Below are 12,136 nucleotides of genomic sequence, written 5' to 3' on the forward strand. Positions count from 1 at the left end.
AAGGAAAGGAGTCTCTTTTGCTAGAGCGGTAGAGAGGGTACAACAATAACGACCTTAAGTCCCATTAAGTGGGGTTGGCTATATGATTTCTCTTCCTTCGATTCACTTTATTAAGGGCATTTTCTTTGACTAACTTAAGAGCTATTAATCCTTATTCACTATCTCATTCCAAGTTATTTTAGGTTTACCCCTTCCTCTCCTAGTATCATTTACAATGACTAGTTCTCTCCTCCTCGCTAGTGTACTAATTGGCCTAGGTTTCAAATGCCCAAACCATGTAAGCACCCCTCCCTTATCTTATCTTCCATCGGTGCTATGCTTAACTTATTGCGAATATTTTCATTCCTTACTTTGTCCTTTAATGTTATGCAACTCATCCACCTTAGCATGCGCATTTTGGCCACTTTTACTTTTTGAATGTGTTATTTCTTAGTTGCCCAATATTTTGACCCATAAAGCATGGCAGGTCTTACTCCTATAGGCCTTTCCTTTTAATATTAATGGTATTCTACTGTCATATGACACAACTGACACACTTCTCCATTTTACCCAACCTATGTTGATTTTATGTACTACATCCTGTTCAATTTCTCCGTCTTCTTGCATAATAGAACCAATATATCGAAATATATTAGTGTTGATTTCTTGATTATCAAGTTTAATCTTGTCTTTAATATTCCTGCTTACATGGATGAAATTATATTTCATATATTCTGTCTTGTTTCTTCTTATTCTAAATCCTCTAGACTCTAGCACTGCTCTCCAAAGTTCTAGCTTAGATTCTACCTCACTCTTATCAATCAAAAAAACAATATCATTTGCTAATAGCATACACCGTGGGATCTCGTTTTGGATATTTCTATTAAGTTCATCAATCACTAAAGCAAATAGATAGGAGCTTAAAGTAGAACCTTGATGTACACCTATTGTGAATGGGAATTCTCTAGACTCTCTCGTGCCGCCCTAGTGCTAATCTTTTCTATAAATCAATAAAAAACATATGCGAATCTCCCTTTCTTTTCTCTTAACTTTTCCATTATTCTTCTTAGTAGGTAAATAGCTTCTGTTATAAATCTCCCAGACATAAAGCCAAATTGATCCTTTGAGATCCACATTTCTATTTTTATTCTTTGTTCAATTACTTGTTCCCATAGTTTCATCATGACTCATAAGTTTAATTCTGCAATAGTTATTACAATTTTGAATATCCCCTTTGTTTTTTAATAGGTGTTAAGGTGTTTTTCCTCCATTTCTTTGGCAATTTATTGGCTTTTATAATATTGTTGAGTAGATTACTTAACCATATACTTCCTCTATATCCTAGACATTTCCAAACTTCAAGTGGAAAGTTATTCGACCCTCTTGACTTCCCACTTCTAATCTATTTTAAAGCCATTTTAACTTCAGTGACTCTAATATTGCAAATAAATCTCAGATTTTTTGTTTTTCCTCGTTTGATACTTTTAGATCTACCCCTTCCTCTTCTAGTACCGCAACTTATTAAAGTATCTTCACCACCTCTCTTTTATGTCTTCTTCTTCTACGAAGACATTATCATTCTCATCTTTTAGGCATTTTACATTCCCAAAATCTTTACACCTTTCTCTAGCTTTAGTTAGTTTTTATATGTTTCTTTTTCCTTCTTTGTATAAGGTTTAGCACATAAATTATCATAAACTCTATGTTTAGCTTCATCAAGGCTTTTTTTTTGCCTCTTTTTTCGCCTCTTTGTACTTTTCAAAGTTTTCTATATTTCTACAATTTTGCCATGTTAATTAAATTATTTTTACCTTTACTACTTTTTGGACATCTAGGAGGGTCCTCGTGTTAAATTCATTTGTAAAAAGCTAGGAGCATATGTTATCTATGCTCTAGCTTGAGGGGGAATGTTACTTGTTATTTTGGTTGTTTGGCATTATTAGTATGCATTATTTTTATATTAATGTAAGTTAGTAGGGGTGTTAGTGTTATGTAGTTGACATTTATTATAAATAGAGGGAGGGCCCTATCATTGTGATTAGGTCTTCCAATTTACCAAGTACTTCAACCCGTTCTATAGAGGCCAAACTCCCAAAAACTCCTACTAAGAAAATGTCCACCATCACTCCCTTAGATTCAGGAAATAACAAGATATCAAGTGAAACCTTATTAATTAAATCTCTGACCACTTTATGCTTCCTCATCTCCCTAAGCCTAAAATATTCTACAGAGAAAAGTGTTACTGAATACCATAAATATTACCTGATCAACTCTCTTCATTCCTATAATTAACCAAGGAAGCAAATTTATATCCTATTCCCATTTTACCTGTGCGAACAACTTTCCATTTATATGCATCAGGCTGAGACCTAACTCACCAAGATATTTTTGGGCCTCCTGGTTGGCGCTCTCATCACCTAAAAGGTCCATGCATGCAATCCCCCCTCTTTGGCTGGCTCCCTTTCTCATAATTGAGCATGAAATGAAGTAGAACAATGTTTTGGAGTGGGAAAAATACCTTTAGAAGTAGCAGTATTTAATATAAAAACCTCAAGATATTCGTTACCCAGACAACAAATTTATTTAGAGAAGACTTAGGGATTGAATTTAAGACTACCGAATAAGATGATCTAGAATTGAATGATGCCTGATTCTAGCTAGGTTCCTCTAAGATTCTGGTCTCATCCATACTTTGTACTCCTTTTAAGCTTTAACACCATGACTTTGCTTTTGGGATGCAAGGTTTAGTTTTGACCCATACTTCTCCAACTAACATTCCTGTCATCTATCGTATTGCAATGACACCTCATTGATATTGCCTGAGGTATTTGTGTTCCGCAACTGGTCCAATAGCAGCCCTTCCTCAAGATCATAGGATTGTAGAGACTCGGTTTCTACATCATAATCTTCAAGGGAGAGAAGTTCAAATTGATTAGATAATTGAGCCTCCTTCCCTTTTCTCTTTTGTTCTTCCTCGCCATCCCTCATTGTTTCCCTTGCCTTAGCCTCCCAAAGGTGATTTAACACCGTATTTTGCTTAGTCAGAGCTCCTCCACCTTCATCAGCACACTCTAACTTCTTTTACCTGCCTCTTCAATTCCCTAGCTTCCAGAAGAGAGCAACTCTGTGATTTCCCTGCAAGCTGCTCGTGGATTCCAGACTTCCAGTGGAAAAGACTAAAAATATAAGATTTATTCGAAAAATTAGAGTTAACGAAGTTAAGTTTGCACTAAAAAAGATGAAAAATGGGAAAGCTATGGGACCAGATAACATCCCAATTGAAGTTTGGAAATGCTTGGGTGATAACGGAATTATATGGTTAACTAATTTATTTAATACAATTGTAAAAACTAAGAAAATGCCAGATGAATGGAGGAAAAGTACTTTAATACTTATATACAAAAATAAAGGAGATATTCAAAATTGTAATAACTATCGTGGAATTAAACTTATGAGTCATACGATGAAACTATGGGAAAGAGTAGTTGAACAAAGATTAAGGTTAGAAACGAAGATCTCAGAAAATTAATTTGGTTTTATGCCTAGGAGATCTACCACAGAAGCTATTTATCTTTTAAGAAGATTAATGGAAAAGTTTAGGGAAAAGAAGAGGGACTTGCATATGATATTTATTGACCTTGAGAAAGCATATGATAGGATACCTAGGGAAGTTCTATGGTGGGTTTTAGAAAAAAAGGGTGTATGTTGTAGGTATACCGATGTCATTAAGGATATGTACGATGGAGTAATGACTAGTGTAAAGACTATAGATGGAGAAACTAGAGAATTTCCAATTTACATCAAGGATCTGCTTTGAGTCCTTATCTTTTTGCTTTAGTGATGGACCAATTGACTAAGAGTATTCAAAAGGAGGTTCCATGGTGTATGTTGTTTGCAGATGATATTGTATTAATTGACGAAACTAGGGATGGAGTAGAGGCTGAGTTAGAATTATGGAGAGAAGCTTTGGAATCTAGAGGCTTTAAGATAAGTAGAAATAAAACAGAATATATGAAATGTAATTTTAGTAATGATAGGAGGAATATTAGAGACAAAGTTAAACTTGATGATGAAGAAATAAATAGCACTTGTAGATTTTGATACCTTGGATCTATTATGCAAGTTGAAGGAGAAATTGAAGATGATGTAATGCATAGAGTTAAAGCAGGTTGGGTAAAATAGAGAAGTTCTTCAAGTGTTCTATGTGATCGTAGAATACCCTTAAAATTGAAAGGGAAGTTTTATAGGACAGCTATAAGACCAGCTATGCTATATGGATCAGAATGTTGGGCGACGAAGAAACATAATATCCAAAAAGTAAAAGTTGCTGAGATGAGGATACTTAGATGGATGAGTGGTATAACATTGAAAGATAAATTAAGGAATGAACATATTCGTGGTAAGTTAGGTGTAGCTCCTATAGAAGATAAGATAAGGGAAGGACGATTCAGATGGTATGGACACTTGCAACGTAGGCCTTATAGTGCACCTGTGAGGAAGAGTGACTTAGTTACTGTGGGGGGCAGTAGAAGGGGTAGGGGTAGACCTAAAATAACTTGGGAGGAGATAGTGAGTAAGGATTTAATATCTTTGAATCTATCAAAAGAAATGGTCCATGATCGCATAAATTGGCGGAAAAGGATTCATATAGCCGACCCCACTTAGTGGGACTAAGGCTTGGTTTTTTTGTTGTTGTTGTTATCTGGCTTATGAGGTAGTGGATCTGGATGCTTTAGTTCATTCCCAACCCCAAAAATCCATCGGGTCAAGAGCTTCTTGGGTGGGTGGTCTTCTTACTTGTTGGCTCATTTCTTGTTGAACTAGGCCTAGTCTACACCGTAATTGTATTCATATGGGCTCTAACGGGTGAATAGGGCCTAACACCCCTTAATGCCTTTTTGTCATTGGGCTTGAAATTAAGGCTCTTGTAACATTCTGCTGTGGTCTATCTGCTATTTTAAAAACATTTCCCCTTTTGCAGCAGGATCATTGGCCGCATCCCTATTTTCTGCTGTGATTAAATTTCCATACTTGTGATGTTGCCTTCCTTGCCACCCCTTGCTGGAATATCTTCATCGCCATCGACAAGAAGCTCTAAGAGATGTAGAACTATTTACGAATGGTTCTCATTATGCTATGCCGACAATCCTAATCCTTGACTCATGTTCATATTACTATAATCTAGACATCTGGGCATCTTCATTTTAACCTTCATCACCTTAGTTCTTGCTTCGCCTGTCTTGCTTCCATCTACTTGACCCTCCATTATGCCAAGAAATAAAACGACTCTAGCTTTTGCTCTTAATCGTAACAGAGAGAAATGGTTTTGTTCCTTGAAAATTTCACCCATGGAGTTGGGGTTTTGGTGAATAAAAATGTGTGTGGCTCCTTTATAAGCCATCTTCTATCCTCTTAAGTAACGACATTGCTTGTTGGTTTTGGTAATATTGAAAAAACTGCATTTTTCCTTGTAAGAAAAGCTTTCTTGTTGATTAAAATGCTAAAGTTACCCATACAAACCTTGGGAAAAAATTGTGGAAAGAAAGAGTTTTGAAAAATCAAAAGCACTACAAAAACTTAATCGGATAATTGCTAGAATCCATCGCTGGAAGTTGATAGATCAGCAGTATTTTGGCTCCTATAAGAAACCAGCAGTTTCTTGCCTTTCCTTGGCCTTCCAAGTATGGTTTAAAAACCCAGATTGGTGACCAACCCGGTGAAGCCACTGGGTCGATTCAACCGGCCAGATCGGCAGGTTGAATGTGTGGTCAAATCAGATATATTATACAACAAACAACAAAACCAAGCCTTAAGTCCCACTAGGTGGGATCGGCTATATGAATCATTTTTCGCCAATTTATGCGATCATTTACCGTTTCTTTTGACAGATTCAAGGATATTAAATCTTTACTCACTATCTCCTCTCAAGTTATTTTAGGTCTACCCCTACCCCTTCTATTGCCCCCCACATTAACTCACTCACTCTTTTTCACTAGTGTACTATGTGGCCTACGTTGCAAGTGTCCATACCATCTGAGTCGTGCCTCCTTTATCTTATCTTCTATAGGAGTTACACCTAACTTACCGTGAATATATTCATTCCTTAATTTATCTTTCAATGTTATACCACTCATCCATCTAAGCATAACTCACCACAAATATATTTATTCCTTAATTTATCTTTGAATGTTATACCACTCATCCATCTAAGCATTCTCATCTTGGCAACTTTTACTTTTTGGATATTATGTTTCTTCGTCGTCCAACATTCTGATCCATATAGCACAGATTGTTTTATAGCTGTCCTATAAAACTTCCCTTTCAATTTTAAAGGTATTCTACGATGACAGAGCACACTTGAAGCACTTCTCCATTTTACCCAACCTGCTTTAACTCTATTCATTACATCATCTTCAATTTCTCCTTCAGCTTGCATAATAGATCCAAGGTATTGAAATCTACAAGTGCTATTTATTTTTTCATATTCCTAAAATTACATTTCATATATTTTGTCTTATTTCTACTTATCCTAAAGCATCTAGATTCCAAAGCTTCTCTCCATAATTCTAACTCGGCCTCTACTTCGTTCCTAGTTTCATCAATTAATACAATGTCATCTGCAAACAACATACACCATGGAACTTCCTTTTGAATAGTCTTAGTCAATTGGTCCATCACTAAAGCAAAAAGATAAGGACTCAAAGTAGATCCTTGATGTACACCTATGGTGATTGGAAATTCTCTAGTTTCTTTATCTATAGTCCTTACACTAGTCATTACTCCATCGTACATATCCTTAATGACATTAGTATGCCTACTACATACACCCTTTTTTTATAAAACCCACCATAGAACTTCCCTTGGTATCCTATCATATGCTTTCTCAAGGTCAATAAATATCATATGCAAGTCCCTCTTCTTTTCCTTAAACTTTTCCATTAATCTTCTTAAAAGATATATAGCTTCTGTGGTAGATTTCACAGGCATAAAACCAAATTGATTTTCTGAGAGTCCCGTTTCTAACCTTAATTTTTGTTCAACTACCATTTCCCGTAGTTTCATCGTATGACTCATAAGTTTAATTCCATGATAGTTATTACAATTTTGAGTATCTCCTTGATTTTTGTATATAGGTATTAAAGTGCTTTTCCTCCATACATCTGGTATTTTCTTAGTTTTTATAATTGTATTAAATAAATTAATTAACCGTATAATTCTGTTATCACCTAAGCATTTCCAAACTTCAATTGGGATGTTATCTGGTCCCATAACTTTACCATTTTTCATCTTTTTTAGTGCAAACTTAACTTCAGTAACTCTAATTTTGCGAATAAATCTCATATTTTTAGTCTTTTCCTCATTTGACAATTCTAAATTTAAGTCTTTTATTTGGTTTTCATAAAACAACTTACTAAAGTAATTTCGCCATCTTTCTTTAATGTCTTCGTCATTAACCAAGATAATATCATTCTCACTTTTTATACATTTTACATTTCCTAAGTCCTTACTCTTCTTTTCTCTAGCTTTACCAAGTTTAAATATATTTCTTTCCCCTTCTTTTGTATCTAATCTATCATACAAACTATTAAATGATCTGTATTTAACTTCACTAATGGCCTTTTTTGCATCTTTTCTTGCCTCCTTATACTTTTCAAAGTTCTCTATGTTTTTACATTTTTGCCACGTTTTATACCAAATACTTTTTGTCTTTACGACTTTTTGGACATCGTTATCCCATCACCAACTTTCTTTGTTATTCAAGAATCTTCCCTTTGATTCACGTAAAACCTCTTTTGGTATTTTTTAATAGAGCTAGTCAATCTATTCCAAAGTGTATTTGTATCTATCTCATCCTTTATAGTCCAATCCCCATCTTTGATTATTTTATTTTTAAATTTTATTATATTTTCTCCCTTTAGGTTCCATCACCTAGTTCTCTTACACTGGTGTATTTTATCCTTTTTTCTTCCATTTTTTAATACATATATCTAACACTAAGACTCTGTGTTGTGTGGTTAGACTTTCACCTAGAATAACTTTACAATCATTGCATGATAAACGATCTACCCTCCTAGTTAAAAAAAAAAAAAAATCTATTTGACTTTTGTTTTGTCCACTTTTAAAGGTTGTTAAGTGTTTTTCTCTCTTCTTAAAGTAAGTATTCATTATACTAAAATCATATGGCATAGCGAAGTCTAAGATCATCTCCCTAGATTCATTTTTGTCTCCATATCCATATCCTGTATGTATCCTCTCATAATTTTTATTATCCCTTCCACCGTGTCCATTCAAATCTCTTCTTATAAATATTTTCTCAGTCCCGGTATGCCTTGTATAATACTCTCCATATCTTCCCAAAATTGTCTTTTAATATTTTCTACTAAGCCGACTTGAGGAGCATAAGCACTAATGATATTTATTATCTCTTGTCCTAATACCATCTTGATTTTCATAATTCTATCCCCTACTATATTTACGTCAACAACGCTATTTTTTAAGTTTTTGTTTATAATAATTCTCACTCCATTCTTATGTTTTTATTTTCTAGTGTACCAAAGTTTAAATCCTGATTTATCAATTTCTTTAGCTTTCTTCCCCACCCACGTAGTTTCTTGAAGGCAAATTATATTAATTCTTCTTCTGATCATTGTGTCAACAATTTCCATGCTTTTACCCATAAGTGTCCCTATATTCCAAGTTGCTAATCTAATTCTAGTTTCCTGAACTAACATCTTTCACGTCCAGAATGATGTAGGAACCCTCGCATATTTGACATCGTCGACATGGAGCATCGCTTTGGGGCGACGACCTAGCCCACCCTCGCTCACTTTTCACTACACCCGGATGGTACAAGTGCAACGTGTCGCTCGTAGGGGATGCCTTAGCAAATATTAGATAAGGATTCATATCATAGTGATTTGACAAATTTTACGCTAGCTATCAGCTACCTAACGTAACCCTCCTCCTTTACCCGAGCTTCAAACCAGCTATGTGTGAAAAATTATTTATTTATATACGCACGTATAAATGTACGTATATTTGTGTATACAGAGTGTTGGTGATGATGTTAATTTTGATAACTATTATCATCATTAGAAAGTTAAATAAATATTAAATAATATCAATATAGAATATTTAGTTAAAGTTTATTTACGTCTTGTTGGGATCGAAAATTTTATTTTTAAAGAAATAAAAGAAAAGAAAAATGAATAGGATGTTCATGATGGAGAATGGGTACTTTTGGTGGGATATCATCGTTTCAAAATATGAGCTTGAGCATAATGGTTGGATAACACACAATTGTAAGGGACCCTATGGAGTGGGAGTTTGGAAATTCATCAAGAAAGGATAGGATGATTTTTTCCAATTTGTGGCATTTCAAGTGGGAAATGGGGCCAATGGGTACTTCTGGCATGATGTGTGATGTGAGAACAGTAATCTTAGAGCTGTCTTTCCTTCCATCTACAATTTGGCTCATGATAATATTACCTGTATCAGTCATCATCTTCAAATCACTGATCAGAAAATTTTCTGGGATATTCCTTTTACTAGGAATGTGGCAGATTGGGAACTTGATTGACTCTCTGACTTATGCAGAATTCTCTATAATTTCTGTTTCCAAAATATCCCCAACGAATCAAAATGGACTTCGGAAAAAAAAATGGTATTTTCACTGTCAAATATTTCTACAAGAAGCTCCCCTTGATGGGAACAAATTGCAACAACTGCCCTTGGATTCACTGCCCCTGGACAAGGAACTTGTGGAATTTGGTTCTATCCCTTACTGGACAGCAGCGGGTTACAGTAAATTCAGTTAGAGGGGAGATTTGGGCTTGGAAAGGCATCAGAACCACCAAGGAGAAGTGAAAGGCTTTGAACCTTATATCTCTTGCCATCTATTGGTGTGCTTGGATAGAAAGAAATAAAAGAGCTTTCAAAGATACAGCTACTCCAGTTCATATTTGCAAAGAGCAGTGGATTGCTGTTGTTTCCAGCTGGCTTGGTGGGCTAATTGTTAATAATCATAATGCAATCCTTAATGTTTGTGACAATCTACAATGGTTGATGTTTTGTACCACAAGTTGGCATTTCCTTGATGCCCTGCTAATATAAATTTCTCTTTACTGGTAAAAAAAAAAAGGGAAATTAATCTTCTATTTTATATTTTTCTTTCTATATTAAATACCTTTAAAAATAAAAATTATGTTTCAAAATTAAGAAAAATATATGTTAATAATGTGCAAGAATAAAATTTTGTTAATTGATTTGTTACATATTTTGTTTCCTTTTTCATTTTCCATACCTAAGCATAAAAATTTTAGATTCCTTAGTATTTTCTGTTGCTTTTCTTAATATTTTTAAGTTACAAACAAACGCTTTGAAGTAAAAGATTTTTAAACTTGATAAATTCTATGCCTTGTTTACATATAATATTAGATGCCCATAATATTATTTATATATATATATATATATATATAAAATTGTTGTTAGTAAACAAACAAAAAATGGTGGCTTTGTGGTAAGGCTCCTTCTCTTGATGCCTGAGGTCCTAGGTACAAACCCAGGCAGCTGCAATTTGCAATGTGTTATCTTTTTATTGAAAACTGGTTCAACCCAGTTGACTCACTGGGTTTTTCCGGGTTGGACAGAGTCAACCAAGTCTGACTAGGTTGATTACAGGGCACTCAATTTCCAATTTAAACCCCTTACCCAAACCAGTGAGCTGGCCCGTTTCGGTCCAACCAAGTCGGACCGGCTAGTCCTGTCTGGCTTTTATAACTATGCTTCCAACTCATTGTCATCCCCTTCTGTCCTTCCTCTATGGAGAACGTAATTTGGAAGCCCGGAGTTCCCTCTAAGATTAAAGCTGCTTTATAATTGATTGATAGTAATGTTGCTTCTGGAAAGAGGGTTCAGTAATGCAAAGATTCTTGGGAAACTATTAGAAGCAGATGAGATATTGTATCCTTGGCAAACTTAATCTGGTTCAAGGTTTACGCTCCTAAGTTCTCCTTGATAGCATGGTTAGCCATCAGAAACAGGCTGAACACTAGAATCAACAGCTGGGGGATCATCCCTGAACTGAATTGTAAAATCTTCTCCACTTGCCCTGAAACCAGAGCATCTACTGGCAAATCCAAACCTAGTATATAGCATTGTCAAAGGAAAATTCAGAATACACAAGCCAACGCTGCCATGTGAGGAACAATTGCTTGTCCAGCTTTGGAAACACCATCTTTGAGCATGTCAGCAGGCTTACTTGGACAGCATCAATATATTACTGCTGGAGAGCTAGAAACAGACTCATTTTTTAAGGAACACCTTCAAATGCTGAACTGATTGCCAAATCAATAATTTTTTATGTCAAAACCAGTCTGAAATTTGTATAGATAGGTTTACTCCTGTCGCAAACTGCATTCCTATGTACAGTTCACACACTGTAGGCTTATTAGCCACATTCCTGCTTTTTCTATAAAGATGAGCTTAATTTCTAAAAAATAAAATAAAATCTTGTATTGGTGATATCCCTATCTTTAGAATTTCCCCCATATTATCATCTCTCTAGTATCTAATCTTCATGATACTCCTACTGTTGATTCGTTCCTTTGTCAAGGGGATTTGACTTCCAGGACATCCATTTTTTCTTTTAAACTTGAATGTAGGGGACCGAGGAAGAATAATGATCTTATTGTCTTGCTGAATTTTCTTGTTTTTTAGGGGAAGGGATAGAAGATTTCCAGGTTATAGATTCCTTTGGAAACTTCTCTTGTTAATCGTATTTTACTTATCCCATATATTTCTTTTGCTACTTCTTTCCAGATGCACTTCATTTGGAAATCTGAGAATTTTCTCCCAAAATCAGGGCTGTTATGGGGACTGATGACTGCATCATGAATCAGTTATGATTTCTTTTAGAGGAGCAGTCCAAATAAAGCTTCGTCTCCTGATGTGTGTTTGTGTTGCTATCAACATGATGAGGCAGCTGCTCATTTGATTTGGAACAAGCTGTTGGTGTTTTTTGGTGCAGAGGGTTTCCCTTCATCTTGGGAGAATATTTATTCTCTCTCTTTGAGGTGTATTTGGGTGGAGCGCAATGCTAGAATTTTTGGAGATTTTTCTTTTTCTTTTGAGTGACTAAAGGGACTCCACTAAAGGT

At 35.1% G+C, this 12,136-nt stretch overlaps 1 protein-coding gene across 1 annotated transcript in view; it reads left to right on the forward strand.

Moving 5' to 3' along the window:
* Nucleotides 1-12,136, forward strand: part of LOC131146626 (serine/threonine-protein kinase ATM) — a 188,686-nt gene that overhangs the window by 114,533 nt on the left and 62,017 nt on the right. The gene's annotated exons all lie outside the window — the stretch shown is intronic.

The sequence above is a fragment of the Malania oleifera genome, chromosome 13 (genome assembly GCF_029873635.1).
Source record: "Malania oleifera isolate guangnan ecotype guangnan chromosome 13, ASM2987363v1, whole genome shotgun sequence".
Taxonomy (NCBI): Eukaryota; Viridiplantae; Streptophyta; class Magnoliopsida; order Santalales; family Ximeniaceae; genus Malania; species Malania oleifera.